The sequence below is a fragment of the Ambystoma mexicanum genome, chromosome 3q, assembly GCF_040938575.1.
Source record: "Ambystoma mexicanum isolate Mex_15411 chromosome 3q, UKY_AmexF1_1, whole genome shotgun sequence".
NCBI lineage: Eukaryota > Metazoa > Chordata > Amphibia > Caudata > Ambystomatidae > Ambystoma > Ambystoma mexicanum.
In genome coordinates, this window is record NC_090926.1 from 1,234,984,960 (window position 1) to 1,235,001,250 (window position 16,291).

Sequence of the window (16,291 nt, forward strand, 5' to 3'; positions counted from 1 at the left end):
TTTATATTCACATTAGTTTGTGTCACCTATAGTTCAAGTGAATAAAGTAAATCTTGTAATGATTGGATTTATAAACAGCCAATAGTGGCTCATCGGATGGGCCCCAGGCCTGTGTGGATAGAGGTCCAAAAATCACCCCTGATCATCAAACCAAGTTGTAATGAAAGAATAACATGCAAGTGAAAAATAAACAGAATAAAATAATCTTGTTTACCTGATACTCTAAAGAAAATGATGATGTGAGTACAATGTCTAACACCCAAAGGAAACGGGAAAAAAAAATTCCGAGGCCAGCAAGCTGGGAGATGATCTATCAAAGATAAAGAATACGTCGGAGGAACATCCCATCGAAAGAAAGTTACCAGGTAAGAAGTAACTTGTTCTTCGAAGGGAGTGTGTCCTCCAAGGTATTCCTTATCTTGGATAGACTCCCATAGCAGTGGTGTGTAATTGGAGATGGGAGTAAAACTCCATGTTTCCTTTTAGGAATGAACATAATGTAATAGGGCTTTGCCAAACCTAGTCTCTTGACTAGAGGAGGAATCCAGGTTGTAAATTCGTGTGAAGGTATGTGCGGATGACCATGTGGCAGCCGCACATATGTCTCGAACCGGAACCCCTCTTTGGAGGGCCGAGGAGGCTGCGATACCCCTGGTTGAATGAGCCCTAAGATTTTGAGGAGGCTCTTTCCCTGCTAGTTTGTAACATTCCAGAATGGCCAAAATAATCCATCTGGAAATGGTTTGTTATCGGTAGTCCCAATTTGTGTCCTGAGTAACCTACGAACAGTTGGTCTGCTTGCCTAATCCTAGCAAGTCTGCTGATGTAAAAGCTTAAAGCCCGCCTTGGGTCCAGCCTATGTAGCCTTTCTTCCTCTTTCCCCAGATGGGGAGGCAGATAGAATGAAGATAAGGTTATTTTCTGAGTGATGTGGAATTCAGAAACCACCCTTGGGAGGAAGTTAGGCTTCACCTGTAGGACAACTTTGTCTTTGGCTTGTAATTCGCTCACCCTTCTAGCAGATGTTAAAGCCACTAATAAGACAATTTTAAGGGTCAGAAATCTTAGCGAACAAGAGTGGAGTGGTTCGAAAGGAGTACCCATCAGGAAATTTAAGACTAAATTTAAGTCCCATAAAGGAACCTGGAACGGTCTTGGAGGGTAGACATTAGTTAATCCCTTTAGAAATTGTATTACTAAGGCTAATTTGAAATACGATGGCTCCTCTGCAGTGCGCTTGAAGATCGATAGCGCTGCGAGATAGCCCTTGATAATGCCAACTTGAAGGCCTGAATTTGCCAAGTAGAGTAGAAAGGATAACACTGTTGGTGTACCACATGAAAAGGGGTCGATATTCTCTTCTCTACACCAGCTGCAAAATTTGTTCCAACGGCAGCGGTATAAAGACTTTGTTGCTGGCCTTCTGGCCGAAAGCAACACCTCCATGACGTCATCAGGGAGGTCCCAATCCTTGTATCTCAATCTTTCAGAAGCCAGGCGTGAAGGTTGAGGGTTCTGATGTCTGAATGGAGAACCTGACCTCGCTTCTGTGAATTGGAGGGCAGATGGACATGTCCAGAAGGTCCGGGTACCACGTTCTCCTGGCCCAGTCTGGGGCAATTAGGATCATGGTCCTCCGGAATCTTCTCATCCTCCTGATCATTTGAGGAATGACAGGGACTGGTGGAAACGCGTACAGGAGTGGAAACTCCCAGTCCACTACGAATGCGTCCCCTAGAGCTCCTCTCGGGGGAAATTCCCTTGAACAAAACAGATCACACTTCCTGTTGGTACTGGTGGCGAACAGATCCACTTGAGGGGGTTCCCCAAAGGGCGAAGATCTCCTGAAGGACTTCCTGAGCTAGTTCCCACTCGTGGGAGACTGTGCCCTGCCTGCTCAGAGCGTCCGCCGTCAAGTTCTTCTCTCCGGCTAGGTGAACTGCCGATAGAGAGATTCCTTCTTGAATTGCCCAAAAGCAGAGCTGCATTGCCTCTCTGCACAGTGGCAGTGATCCTACGTCACCTCTTTTGTTGAGGTAGTGCATGGCAACTGTGTTGTCCATCATTATCAGGACATTTTTCCCCTGTACAGATGGCAGAAAAGCTTTCAGTGCTAGTCTGATTGCTCTTAGCACTAACAGGTTGATATGTAGTCTGGACTCCGATGGAGACCAACGACCGCTGATGGTCAAGTCGTTGGTATGGGCTCCCCACCCCGTGAGTGAGACATCTGTGACTACTGTTATCTCCGGCCATGGTTGCCAAAACAGTTCTCCCTTCAAGATGTTTTTCTGGCAGGCCCACCACTGAAGGTCTCGAGCCACCTTGTCCGGAACCTGAAGGAGGTCTGTCATTCTCCCTGAGAATTGCAACCACTGAGTTCTCAGTGCCCACTGAAGAGATCTCATTCTCAGGCGAGCCTCTGGCACAAGGAAGATGCAGGATGCCATGAGGACTAGCAACCTCAAAAAGTCAAAGGCTGGGAGACGTTGGGCATTTTGAAACTTGGTGACCATCTGCAGAATATCTTGAGCCCTCACCTCTGGTGGCGAGGCTTTTCCCAGGGAAGTGTCCAGGACCGCTCCAATGAACTGGAGTCTCTGTGATGATATCATCTGTGACTTCTTTAAATTGAGGGAGAAGCCCAGTTTGTGAAGGAAGTGGCAGACATAGTCTAGCTGATTCTGAGCTTGTTCCAGAGATACAGCTCTGATCAGCCAATCGTCCAGGTAGGGGTAGACGTGAATCCCTTCTCTCCTTAGACTTGCAGCCACTACCAACATTAGCTTGGTGAAGACCCTCGGGGCGGAGGTCAGTCCAAATGGCAGAACTCAAAATTGATAATGAGAGCCGCCAATTGCGAACCTCAGGTATTTCCTGTGTTTGAGATGGATTGGCACATGGAAATAAGCATCCTGGAGGTCCAGAGATACCAGCCAGTCCTGGAGCTACCATCTTGAACTTGTCTTCCTGAGGAACTTATTCAATTCTCGTAAGTCCAAGATAGGTCTCAGTCCTCCGTCTTTCTTCGGTATGAGAAAGTAGGGGGGAGTACCAGCCCTTGTTCCTCTCCGCTACAGGTACCGGTACTATGGCACCTTTCTCTAGCAGGTCTACAATTTCCTGCAAGAGGAGCGGATCTGGAACTTTCAGAGAGCTGTTCCCCGGCGGATGACTCTGAGGGATGCGTAGAAAAGGCAGACAGTAACCGTGGGCAATGTTCTCCAATGCCCAAGCATCTGACGTAATAGCCTGCTATTCCGTCAGATGTTGAGTTAACCTGTTCCCTACTGGTGTCTTGTGAGGAGAGTCCTCAGAGCAGTTTGGAGGCGGCTGATGCAGATGCCGAGGGTAAAGAGGCACCTGCTGCGGCTTTTGTATTTTTACCCCGTCCACCTCGGGTGAATCTTTTCTGACCACTTTGAACCGGCTGTCCTCTGCCTCTTCCGAATGCGGAATAGAAGCGAAAGGACTTACCTCTCCAAGAGGTTCCTGAGGGGCGATATGGTGTCTGACGGATTGCAGCTCCCAGGGATTTTGCTGCTGTCTTTGATGTTTGTAGTTTTTCTAAACTGTCATCCGCCTTCTTACCAAACAAAGAAGAGCCATCAAAGGGCATATTCAAAAGTCTGCTTTGCACATCTGGAGCAAAACCAGGCTTTCGCAACCAAGCAAATCTCTGGATTGTTGTACTTGCCGCCATGGCCCTGCTGATGCTGTCAGCAGAATCGATGCCAGTTTGAAGGGATTCGCACATAGCGTCTTTACCATCCTTGATGATGTTTAGGAATGCTTCCCTTTCTTCTCCCTCCTGGAGGCAGTCAGTCGCTGATGAAGCACACTCCCAAAGTGTGTGGCTGAACCTTGCGAGCGTACAAGTAGCATTGATGGATTTCAACGCCATGCTACATTCAGAAAATACTTTTTTGGCCATAGTCATATATCTCTTATCATCCCTGTCCTGTGGAACAGTAGGGTAAGCCGATTTACTACCTGATGAAGTAGCTGCCTGAACAACCAGACTCTCCGGAGTTGGGTGTTTGGATAAATATTCAGGGTCAGCAGAAGACACCCTATATTTAGCTGATAATTTTTTGTTTTTTGTTCACCGCCGGGATTACCTCAGGTGTTTCCCAGTTTGCCAATATTCTCCTTTGTAATGCTGCATGAAATGGCACCACAGGATCCTCCTGTGGACCTTTGACCAAGATGTCTGTGAGGTCGTCTTGCTGAGGGTGTGGACAACCCCATATACTCTATTATCCTTGCAATCAAGGTTCTATAAGGGGTTTCAGCATGTTCCCCTGGGTCTGGTCTGGCCAATTCCACTTCTGGGGAAGTGTCCAACCCACTTGCTTCCTGTAAGGATTCTTGGAGGTCTTTCAACCTACCTTCCTCAGAGGTAAATTCCTCTGGTACAGGAGTTGCTGATCCCTGCAACTCAAAAGGTCTTTCCTGATCCGAATCCTCCCCTTCTTCATAAATAGATGATAAGACTCTGGAGTGATCAGGTCTTGAAAATGGTATAAATCTCATTTCCAAAGCAGAAGGGGCCAAATTCGTCATGATTGGCTGAGAAAACGTCGACGTCGTCGACGCGGACGTTAAAGGCTTCGAAGCCATCGAAAAAGGCGTCGAGAAAGGTGGTAGAGGCCCCGATGAACTCGAGAGTATCGGAATTCTACTCGAGGTTGTCGATGGCATTCTCGTAATCGAGGCTCTGGGTATGGCCACTGGCTGTGAGGTGGCCGTGGGTTTGTCCTTTCTCTGCGTCGACGTCGAAGACGGCGTCGACTCGACTGACCTGTGTGTCGAAGAACCCTTCGATAACGCCATCGAAGACACCGATCTATGCGTCGAAGGAATCTTCGACGACGGCATTCAAAGACGCGACTTTGCCTTTACTCGAGGGTTCGTGACGCTCTCGAGTGGCTTCTTTCGCCGGGTGCTGCGAATCGCAGCGTTTTGATTTTTCGGGTCTTTCGCCCAGGGTATCACCCTCAGCAGTCTTCGAGGGGGTCGAGGCCGCTTTCTCAAAGACGTTCAGCATCTTTTTCCTGAATTCCTCCCACTCAGCCTGAGAGCTATGTTTTGTGGGGCAGGAGACCCTTTATGGGGAAACGGAAGAAGAAGACGACGAAGGGGATCTTCGACGTCTCTTTTTTGAATGCTTAGATCTCAAAGAGTGATGGGAACTGCTTCGAGACCTAGAACGAGAATGACTTTTGTGATGGCGAGGAGACTAATCTCTCGACTCCGCCGAGGAAACTTTCGAAGAAGTTTTAACTGCCTTACCTCTCTCGAGCTTCCCCTTACGCTCCTTCAAGGCTTTCGCCGTCATGGACATGCAGTCCTCGCACTCCGAACAATGGTGCTCGATTCCCAGGCACCACAAACAGATCCTGTGAGGATCCGTCCATTTTCTTTCCACAGTCTCGACATTTTTTGAAGCCGGACCGTGGAGTCGTCGGTTCGGGTGAGGAAGCCATTGAGTATGAGTCGGTATTCACAAGGAATAATGTAGTATATCTTGACTGAAGAACTGAGCAACGATATTCCGAGGCCCCACGAAGCGCGGAAAAACGAAAAACAGAACTGAGCAACGGACGCTGCGCGAGTCTGTACGCGTGATGACGTCGGCGCCGATACGGAGGCTGCCGAGGGACATCGGCTAGAGGGACGTCGATGCGCAGTCCCCTCTACTGAAAAAATGTTCCGAGGCCAGCAAGCTGGGAGATCTATCAAAGATAAGGAATACATCGGAGGACACAATCCCTTTGAAAGGGAGGACTTAGAACTGAAATAGTCCTAGGGGTGTCGAGAAAGCTGTTGTTTCTTCATCAGGTCCTTACACTGGGACCTGCCAGTACCCTTTTTTTAAGTCTAGAGTTGATAGAAAGGTGGCGTTTCCGAGTTTATCAATTAAGTCATCGATGCATGGCATGGGATAAGTATCGACGTCAGAAATGGCATTGACTTGGCGTAAATCTATGCAAAACCTCCAGGAAGGCTCAGGTGTGGTGACCAATACGATAGGGGAGGACCATGGGCTTGAAGCAGGTTCGATAATATTTGCTGTTAACATTTTATTCACTTCCTCAACCACTATCTGCTTGCGGTCTTCCGGGAGTCAATAGGGTTTCAGATGAACCAATGTTCCCTTAGGTGTTCTGATGTAGTGATCGGTGCCTTTCATTCTTTCCGGTTTCTCCGAGAATACATTGGGGAAGGAGATAATTGCATCTTTCAAATCTTCTTCTTGTTGCCTACACAGTTCTTGAGAAATTCATTCAAAGGTATCTACCTCTTCTGGTACCAAACAGGATAGTATTGTGGCACTGGTAGCAGACTGGGTTTGCTTACACTCTTTTAAGAGATTTAAATGATATAGATGCACCTTTTTTTGTTTCCTGTCAGGTTGTGCTACCTTACAAGTACAGGTTCCTGTTCGTTCTAGTATTTAATATGGCCCATGCCACTTGGAATCAAGCTTGTTTTCCGAGGTCGGCAAGAGGACAGATACTTTTCTGTCAGACAGAAAGTATCTTAAGCTCACCTTTTTGTCGTAGTTGGATTTTTGCTGGATTTGGGCCTTTTCCATATGACTATACACTAAATTTCAAACAAGTTTCATGTGCTCTCGCAGTCTGGTAGTGATCTGCAAAAGGGGAAATGGGTGCCTCTTCTCGTTTTTCCCAGGTCTCCCAGAGCATGTCCAGGACATCTCTAGGTTCCCTTCCATAGAGGAGGCTGAAAAGGGGAAAATCCAGTAGAAGCCTGAGGGGTTTTCCTTACTGCAAATAATACCCAGGGGATCATACAGTCCCAGTCCTTCTGCATCTTATCTACCAACTTTCTTAGGATCATTTGAAGAGTTTTATTGAATCTCTCTCCCATCTGTTTGGGGATGGTACACTGAAATTCTTATGGTGCCGGTATGGAGTAGTTCTTTGACTTCCCCCATGAGCTTGCTCATCAAATTTGAACCTTGATACATCAGGACTTCCTGGAAAAATATGGTAGAAGCTGCTTTAGAATTTGCTGAGTGGTATTGTTCCGCATGGGGAATGCCTCTGGGTATCTGTTCGCATAGGGGTCTCCAATCTTTTGAGTGCAGTGAGCAAAATGTGCATATCAAATAAAATGGTAAGCAACATCCATTTTCAGAAAGAGTATATTTGCGCTCAGTTGGCAGAAATATTATTACAACACAAATTAGAAATATAATAAGGCCTTTAACTTTAAGTGGTTGTTTACAGGAAATGTTGAGGACATCGAGTGGTCAGTAGGAAATTTGAATGCACACAAGACCAGTCATGTTGCTCAACAATATAGTAGGACTAAAACATGATCAGGGGGTTTCAGGTTCTTGAGCGAAATATTTTTAATAAATGCAGAATGTAGAATCTTGAAAAGAAAATTGAACAATGATTTAATGAGTGGTGTGTACACCGCTGGTCAGATTTATAGTTTTAAAATGGCCTATAAAAATGGCCAAAAGACAAACAAAAAAAGAATGTATTGAGAAACAATGGGAGCTTTTTTGAAGTAGACCAAATAGTTTTATGTTTAATGCAGTTGTCATTACATGCATTATGACATCTCCTTGAACAAGTATGCTTTGGACCACCAGCCCCCCACGGTTATAGTCCAATTTCCTTACTGGACATAGCCAGTAAGATATTCTCCAAATGTGTGTTGCTCAGACTGGAAGAGTGGACTCAAAGTAACAATATCTTGAAGCCCTCCCAAACTGGTTTCAGGGGATGGCTTAGTACAGTGGGCCACTGATTCATTCTGATACCATCATGGAGAAATACGGTCAGGTTAAGGGAGGGAGATTATTTTTGCCTTTTTTGTAGATTTGGAAAAATCATTTTTTATTTGATTGATAAAATCAGTGTGACGCAATTTACATTTTTATGTGGTGCCTAATGGTTTATTAAATCTTATCCAACTACCATATGCAGACATCTCCGCATCTGTCAGATATACAATATCAGAGAATTGTATATTGCTTTTCCCCACCAATAAAGGTGAAAAGCAGGGATATCAATTGGCTGAAATGTATTCCTTTCTGACGTTGATTTGAGTACTTCTCTTAATCCACCCTCTCTGAAGGGTACATTTTTATAGCATGCTTCTTTATGCTGAAGACACAGCTATTTGAACTTAACACTGGCAGGTCTCAAACAGGGCCTGCTAAACACAATCATTTCAAGAGGGCAGCTGAAAGGGCATCGTTAAGGATTAAAGGGCTTTTTTACAGTTTTATTTCACGTTTGAGGTATTCTGATTGGACAAGTGCCTGGAGGTATATATGGCAAAGGTCTGTTGCATGATCTTTAGGGAAGTGTAATCTAGGGTGGTTCAAACCGTCATGTCCTGGAGGGGGTTCAAATAAATGTCTGTGCCAAATAGCAAGCCTCCCTGCAAATGCACCTGGTAGCGCATTATGAGCTGAATTGGGGGTGTTCGGTTTGAAGGTGTCGGGCACTTACGATTTATAACTTATTTTTAAAACGCTCAGCTGGGATTTTCTGCTCATCGTAGAGGGAATTTTCAGTGCAAGTGTGATTGAAGCTCCCCGTTGGGAAAGAAAAAGGCTTGTTGTACGGGGGTGGGGGCGGTGTTGTAGGGCACTGTCCATTTGGCTAGGGGGGTGGGATACACCTACAGTTGGCAAATTAAGTCATCTCAAAATGGACAAGCTCTTAAAGCCAAGAGCTTGTCCAACGGGGAGAGGCAGATGTCCAAAATATCCACAGGCTGCCCCCTTTAGCTTTAAATACAGACTTACTACACATATAAGATGGCAAGCAAAAATCTGTGAAAGAAGATCCCCAGAATTCTGGAGGCTGATGCTAATGGTACGTTTAAATGTACCTATCCCTCAATACATTAAGGTGTGCAGGAGGAAGCACACAGTGTGCCTGCAAAATAGGACTTGATGAAGATTTGGTTATTTTCTGTTAATTTGTTGTTGATTCTGTTTTGCGTAAGCATGTACATGCATGCAAGCTTTCTTTTATATCTAATTGTAATGATCAGGTTTTTTTATATATAGCTTGTTTGAATATGCCCAAAGCTTAGCCATCCAGTCCGCTTTTCCCAGAGCCAAAACACTTTTCCACTTTTGTGCTAAGGCCAGTCTCCCCGCTCTGAGCATGGCTTGAACCACACCGAGCGGAGGTGGGGAGCCGAGAGCCCATCCAGGGAGGAGACGCCAAAGAGGAATTCAAGGGGGAGAAGGGGCAGAGGGACCCCCGTTATTTTGTCAATCCAACTCCGGAGGTCCACCCAATACTTCTGTATAACCGGACACTCGCACCACAAATGGAACCACGTACCTCATTGGCCACACTGCCTCGGACAGGCCGGGACCACTCCCGGGTACATTTTAGCGAGTCTCACTGGTGCAAGGTGTCATGCATGTAGAACTTCAAAGTTGTGCTCTATTGCTGCTGTGTATAGTCTACCCGAGAAAAGATACTTAAAGATGGCAGCCCACGTATCTCCTTTCACCACCATCCCCAGCCTAGTTTCCCACTGCTTCTTGAACCCCTGTCTGCTCTTTACCTCTGCTGTAATTAAGACCTTGTAAAATCTAGACAAGGACCCCCTCCTTGAGGGGGATTCAACTATGATTTTCTCAAGTGGCACAAGAGGACGAGCCAGCACTTCCACCCAAAGGCTATCAGTCAGGATCCCTTTCACTCGGATATAGTCAAAGATTGGCATTGGGGATTCTCCCATGGCCTCTCTTAAACTAGCATATTCAATGAATTCACCCTGTTGGAAGAGCTGCGCTGCGCGTTCAAGACCCTCATCCGACCAACCCTGTGTCCCACACAGGTCTCTATTGCCCAGGTCGATCGGGGGGCCCCACTGAGATGACAGAGGAGAGGGCCAGGAAGAGAGAGACGCATTTTCTCTGTCGTCCTTCCACAGTTCCCACAACACCGATAAGGTTGGGTGATTCCTAATTTTATACGGGAGGTCCTTGGCAGGGGACCACAAGAGATCTCTCACCTTCTTGGGGTGAACCTGCACATCTTTTATGTAAGACCAGTAGGTCCTCAGATCATCTCTCCAATGCTCCAACATCACTCTTAATTGAGCGGCTTTGTGGTAGAGCCTGAAGTCTGGAAGACCAAAGCCCCCATGTGATTTCGGGAGCGTCAGGGTCCTGAACTTGACCCTTGCTTTTTTCCCTTTCCATGTGAAGCGCTGGACTTCCAAATGGAGGGATCTGAAGAAAGACCTTGGAACAGCGATCGGGAAAGCAGAAAACAAATAGAGGAGCCTAGACAAAATGTTCATCTTAACTGAGTGTCAAGGGGGCCCAGCGAAGCAAGTCAGACTTAATCTTGGCAAGGATAGGAGGATAGTTTACTTCGAAGAGGCTAGACAAGTCTCTCGAGAGGAGAATCCCCAGGTAAGGCGTAGCTTTGCGCTCAACTCTAATACCTCTCCATGACTCCCTATCCTCAACTTCCTCTTCGACTCTGCCCATTGGCATCAGAGATGACTTCCTGGGTTAATCTTCAGCCCCGAAAAGCTGCCGAACTCACAGATCAAGTCTAAGAGGTTCGGAAGCGAGGTATGGAGGTTGGTCAAGTACGCAAGGACATCGTCCGCAAATAGGGAGAGCTTGAAATCGAGATCCCCACAGCGAACACCCGTAATCCCCTGACGCTCCCTTATGGCTATCGCCAAGGGCTCCAACACCCGTGCATAGAGGAGGGGCGAAATCGGGCATCCCTGACAGGTCCTTCTGGAAAGCAAGAAAGAGGTTGAAACAGTCTCATTCACTGCCACTTTAGCCATAGGACCATTATAAAGCACTGAAATCCACTTACAAAACCTAACCCCCAACCCCATCCTCTGCAGGACCTTGCCCATGTAAGCCCACTCGACCCAAGGATAACAGATAAGCCTCCTCACCTATAACCGCCACTTCGTGCATGAAGTCCAGAGATTTCCTAATATTGTCCCCCCCTTGCTTTCCGGGAATGAAGCTCACTTGATTACCATGCACCAACAACGGGAGGAGCGGGGCCAACCTGTTAGCCAGGAGCTTAGCCAATATTTTCACGTCTGCGTTGAGCAATGAGATGGGCCGGTAGGATTGACACTGTCTTGGGTCTTTCCCTTCCTTTGGGATGAAAACAATACAGGCTGAGAGCACTGATTGCAGGAGCCTGCCTGATTCCAAGACTACATTGAAGAGTTTAGCCAAGAAGGGAGCAAGGACCAGCCAAAAAGATTTATTGAAGAAGACTGTAAACCCATCATCTCATGAAGCCGATCGTATCGATTACTTCTTGAGGAGTAACGGCCTCTCCAGGGGATCCGACCTCTCGGGGGGAGAGACGGGGAAGCAGCAGGGAATCTAGAAATCTATCTATATCCGCCCCGTCCCCACCATATTCGGAAGTATAGAGGCGCTCATAATACATACAGAACTGTTCCGCAATCTCTGGGTCTTCCCTACAACTCGCCCCACCCCGGAAGGGCAAGCGAATCCACCCTCTTCCTATTTCTTAACTCCGGAAGCCTTCAGGCTAGGATTTGATCGGCCTTTTCCCCCTTCTCCATATATCTTTGCTTCAGGAAAGAAAGTTTCCTCTCCGGCTGCCCAACTAAAAGAGAGGTGAGTTTTGCCTTTAATTGCTGCAACTCAGCCTACTTCCCTGGGAACATCTGGGATCTGAGCTTACCCCCGACCGCAAGGCCTCAATTTTGTCCCTCACAAGTCTCTCCTCCCTACACCTCTCCTGCTTCCTCGCCGCCCCCAACCCTATAAGAACACCCCGAATTGTGGCCTTAAAGGCCTCCCAAACTCCCTCCGTCCTCACCTGCCAGTCATCATTGATTACAAAGAATTCCTTAATGGAGGCAACGATAGACTGATATAACTCCTTATCCTTCAGCAGGAGATCATTGCATGTCCATCTCCCTGGTCCAGGGACTCTCCTTGACACACCCAATTGGACCTTAACTAAGTCATGGTTTGACCACGGCGTCACTTCCACCTCCGTTTTCATTATCCTCTCACAAAGCGCCCTGCCGACTAGAATTTAGTCGATTCCAGAGTATGACCGATGAGTTTTAGAAAAATATGTAAATAAAGAGACTTGGCTCTCCCGGACCGAATGAGAACTTCGAAGCCCCAACTCGTCATTGGTGTCTTGAAACGAGGCTGCTAGACGTTTCTGCATCGGAGAGTCCGTAAAAGGATGCTCTGACCTCCTATCACGATCCGGGTCTAATACCATATTAAATCCCCTCCCACCACAAGGGCACCATCCGTAAAAGACACAATGTTGGACTTCATCTCCAACCAAAAGCGATCTTGGGCTTCATTGGGGGCATATATAGAGACTAGAGTCACCTTGGAAACCCTCACTTCCCCCCCTTAATCATAATAAATCGAGCCTCAGGGTTCCTGTACTGGGCCTTCAGGGTGAACTGGGCCTTAGACGCAGCCACTATTGCTACCCCCCCTCTTCTTAGCATGACATGACCCGTGAAAGACCCTCTGTATCAACCTAGCCTTAAGAGATGGTCCCCCCCCACACCCAGTGGGTTTCCTGGAGAAAGAGAAAATCCGGTTTCAATCTATTAAATTCTTTCACTAACAGGGATCGTTTCTGGGGCGAGTTGAGACCACGTGTATTCAGTGAGCCCAGAGTCAACAAAAAGTCAGGATCAGCCATCAGGGGAATCAGATCCTCGCTCTACTTCACTCGGAGTACAAAAACCCCCCAAGACCTCTCCCATAACTAATACGCCCATGGTTCCCCTCTATATCTAACCCTCTCCAGTGGACCGAGCCTCCAAACGGTTGATAGCAACAGTTATACCCTACAGTCATAGAAAAAAGAAAAAAAAACTCTGCCCCCCCTCCCCTTTCCCGAGCGCCTGGATTACCTGCGACATTGAACCCGACGCATGACCAGGCCACTAGGAGTCACCTACACCAGGGCGACATACAACAATAAAAGCCCACAATATTCTGAGCCCCCCCACATAGCGAAGTCATTCATCTGAAACGGCATCTTCCTTCCTTCCCCACCCCCTCCCCCCCAGAAATCGTCAAGAAAGAGAGAAAAGACAACATACCCTTGCAAGGGACCAAAAGACAAGGGATATCTCTCCCACAAATCTGGGGACAGAGAACCTCCTAAACCATCTTTCTGAATTTCCCATGGCCCCGGAGCCTTTCCACAAATTTATTTGCCATACAAGGCTCTGACAAAGCTTTCCCTCCATTCGGTTCTCCGTCCCTCACAGCGCAGCCACCCAGGAGTTCCTGAGACACTCTTTGTATATCCACTTCAGTAACCAGTGAGTACTTGTATCCTTCCACTTCAAACAAGAGAGAAAAAGGGTGACCCCATCTATATCTCACAGCCCAAGACTTCAGCCATTTTGTTAGGGGCTGCATAATCGCCTGCGCGACAATGTGAGGACTGACAATTCCTGGTAAATGGAGATTTTTGATCCTTCCCACTCAATGGGCCCCTTCTTCCGTGCTATCTCCAAGAGCTTGGCCTTCTCTGAGTAATCGTGAAACTTCACTAGGATCGATCGGGGCACTCTCGCAGGGGAACCTACTCTGTGGGCTCTGTCGATTGTTGGCTCAATAGTATTCCCCTCATCAAAAATCCTATTCACAACCGCATTCACTATTTTGACAATGTCTGCCGGTGTCTCCCCATCTCGATCAGGAACACCCAAAAATCTCAGATTGCAGCGGCGCTCTCTGTTCTCCAAGTCATCCAGTTTAAGGGATATCTTCTCCTCTCTCCTTTCCAACTCTGACAGGCGAGCATCAATTTCAGTCTCCAGAATGTCAACCGAGGATTGGTTGGCTTCCAGTGCTTGGACTCGGTCATCCACTGAGTCAACCTTCTTGTCTAACGTGTCTAGTCTCCTACTGATGTCAGCCCTGAATCCTCGGATCTCCTCCAACAGGGCCGCTATCGCTCCACTCATTGTTTGGGAGTCCATCTCTTCTGGGTGAGCAATGACAGACGAGGTGCAGTTATCCTTTGCCATTACTGGAGCGTGATGGAACCTCTGGAAGGATTTTGCCCAGTCCATTGGAGGTGGAGGAATGGGTGCCAACCCAGACTCCCCAGAAGCCCCCAGGAGGCCTCCAGAGAGGACTACAGCAGGAGTCCAGTGAAACGCAAGGCCATTAGAGGCAAAGAACCAGAAAACCACCATAGACTCGTGATAGCGCCTATTTCAAGGGACAGGATATAATGCTTCCCCCTCGCTTCAAGATTCAGTACAGAGACAATGAGTTTACGGCTGTGGGCAAACAGAGGCGGCCGGGCTGGTAGGGGAGAACCTCCACTATGACGGTCTGTGGCAATATGGGGGACAACCTATATCGCTTCCAGTTCAGCCATGCTTAGGTCGCTCCGGTAACCTCCCCATACAAGGTTGAGATCAGACCAGCCATTGGAGAGCGGGGGAGTACATCAGTGTAGCCAAGATGACAAAGAGTGCACAGAGGGCGGGTGATGGCACGTGATGGCGGCGAAGTGATTGCCGCCAGGGAGAAAGGCCAGTCCAGGAGCGATTCCAGTCCCCGGGAACGTCCACTGCCTATATCACATGTTTCAGACGGGGTCCAGGCCTCCTCCACCGCCCCCTGACAGGACCATGGCCCCTGACACACCAGGACTGCAGCAGCTACTGGATAAGGGTAAACAAATGGGGCGACATGGGCAGCTGTGGAGTTGCTGGAGACCCCGTCACTCAAATCCAGGCTCCCCTGGAGAACGGGGCTACGAGGAGTGGAGGGACCTCCCCCGCCACAGCGCAGCGTCCCTCTGGAGCTCCTCCACCGGGATCAGACCACTCCACCAGGCTCCCCAACCCGCTCAGGGGAAGGCTGCCCCCTCCTCGCCACCACCAACCTCTGCTCCTCAGCCTATCTCCCCTACCGGGTCTCCTTCTCCTCCTCTTGCTCCCAGGGCCTCTGGAGGCCACACAAGACTCAGGCACCCACCTTTCCGTGGGAGACATACAGCAGCCACTGCTACAGCGCTCCTCCCCACTGCAGCGCTCCTTCCATCATCATCTTCGGGGGGTGAGGAGAATGAGCCCCCAAATGCAGACCTCTCTGAATCCCCCTGGGACAGGGTCCACCACACCGAAAAGTCTCAAAGCCCCTCCCCCACCGAGGGTAAGCTCTAACCACTGTGGAGTTGTCAGCGGGAGAAACACTGCCGACGTCTTCCCCGGCCAGACAACTCGGGCTGGTACTCCTGCTTCCCCTCACCGACACCGACCGGGATTTCACCCAGCAGGTGCCTGGAGGGTCTGCTCAGCCTCCGGGGGGACGGATCCTCTTCACAGAGGGCTTTGGAGGGGCTCAGACTCCTGTTTTTCTGCCCTGGGAAAGCGAGCAGTGGAGGTGCTTCAGCACATCTCGGCGCCCCCTAGCCAGTAAGGACATTTACTGAAAAATAATGTGCCTGGTGGCAACAATTAGTTAAAGTGGTTAGAGAGCTTGTTGGGACTGTGGGTCTTGCGCTAGTTTGTCTGTTGCTTCCTTCTTAGTGTAGTCTGCTGCCTGTCAGGTGGATCTCGGGGGGACAAAGCTCCTAAGGTCCCAGTGTTTGCAAAGGTTGTTCTGTGTGTCTGAGATCCAATAACTTGTAATCAGGCGCTGGACAGTGGTTCCTTGGTATCCAATGAGTATCAATTTCCACACACGTTATGTGTTTGCAACATTTGTTGGTTTATTTATCCTTCAGTAATTTAAACATGGACGGTCACTCCTGTGACAAACATATGCTTTGCTTTTTCTTTACATGTGGTACACAGTATGTGTTATACTTCTGTTCCATGAGTGCCACTCATGGAATACCAAGGAACCACTGTCCAGCGCCTAATTACAAGGTATTGGATCTCAGCCACCCAGACACCCAGAACAACCATGGTGGCATAACAAACTCAAATCTTGCATAAACAAGAAGTCATCTGAAACCACAGCAGACTCATTGGCCAACATTCTCGCACAGTCCAGGACTCTGTCCTGGCTATGCTGCGACTGAGGTCTCATCCCTTCAGCACCTCCTTCTAGACCTCCACACCATGGCCCAGAGCAACTGACGAGCAACAATTTAGGGTGCGGCGAGCAACCTGTTGCTACTGAGCTACACATTGGGGATCACTGCGAGATATTAATGACCTCTCGCAACCTTGATGCCTTGGCCATCTCCGAAACCTGGCTTTGCTTCACAATCTATCTGGACCAGCCCTC